At 46.6% G+C, this 1,069-nt stretch overlaps 1 long non-coding RNA gene across 1 annotated transcript in view; it reads right to left on the bottom strand.

The window, feature by feature from the left end:
* Positions 1-484: 484 nt before the first annotated feature.
* The window catches only part of LOC112079460 (uncharacterized), a 5,686-nt gene continuing 5,101 nt past the window's right edge, over positions 485-1,069 (bottom strand). Inside the window, exon 3 of the long non-coding RNA XR_002895952.2 lies at positions 485-732. This is a non-coding gene — a long non-coding RNA (uncharacterized lncRNA). The remainder of the gene's footprint in view (positions 733-1,069) is intronic.

The following is a 1,069-nucleotide window of genomic DNA, read 5'->3' as shown; positions in this document are numbered from 1 at the left end:
CGCTTCAGCAGCTCCTTAGGGGGGTTAGAGCAGTCGTGATACGGGGTTGAGCAGTACTTAGGGGGGTTAAGCAGTGCTTAGGGGTTTAGCAGTCTTAGGGGGGTTTTAGCAAGTCCGTTAGGGGGGTTAGCAGTCTTAGGGGGTTAGCAGTCTTGACGGTGGGTTTAGCAAGTCCATTGAGGGGGCTGGAAGTCTTGACGGGGGTTAGGCCAGGTCCTTAGGGGGGTTAGCAGTCTTAAGGCGGGTTCAGAGTCTTACGGGGGTTTGCAGTCTTAGGGGGTTCAGCAAGTCTGTTAGGGGGTTTAGAGTCCTTAGGGGGGTTATGGCAAGTCTTAGGGGGGTGTAGCAGTCCTTAGGGGTTAGCAGTCTTAACGGGGGTTAGCAGTCCTTAGGGGGGTTTAGCGTCCTTAGGGGGTTAGCAAGTCTTACGGGGTAGCAGTCCCTTACGGGGCGTTAGGCAGTCTTTTTAGGGGGGTTAATCTGATGTGTCATCTTTCATGTCTGTGTGATTCCTATTGGCTGATTGATTCTTCTCTCCAGGATGCTGTATCTTCTGATTGGTTGGCAAATGTGTTGTTGAGGTCGCTTCCAGACTCGCTGATTGGCTGTGTGACTGACAGGTCAGTGAGATGTAGGAGGAGGATGAAGAAGACGAGGAAGAGGAGGAGGTCAAACGAAAACGTCAGCTTTGATCTGCAACACTTCAGACAGACCTGGTCTCTTCTTTAGGGCCTGTAGGAGACATCACATCATTTAGGTTGGAGTCATTTAAACTAGTTTTTAACCATTCCACAAATTTCTTGTTAACAAACTATAGTTTTGGCAAGTCGGTTAGGACATCTACTTTGTGCATGACACAAGTCATTTTTCCAACAATTGTTTACAGACAGATTATTTCACTTATAATTCACTGTATCACAATTCCAGTGGGTCAGAAGTTTACATACACTAAGTTGACTGTGCCTTTAAACAGCTTGGAAAATTCCAGAAAATTATGTCAATGCTTTGAAGCTTCTGATAGGCTAATTGAACATAATTTGAGTCAATTGAGGTGGTACCTGTGGATGTA

The sequence above is a fragment of the Salvelinus sp. IW2-2015 genome, unplaced genomic scaffold, assembly GCF_002910315.2.
Source record: "Salvelinus sp. IW2-2015 unplaced genomic scaffold, ASM291031v2 Un_scaffold8074, whole genome shotgun sequence".
Classification (NCBI taxonomy): Eukaryota; Metazoa; Chordata; class Actinopteri; order Salmoniformes; family Salmonidae; genus Salvelinus; species Salvelinus sp. IW2-2015.
This window is presented reverse-complemented; position numbering and strand designations above follow the sequence as displayed.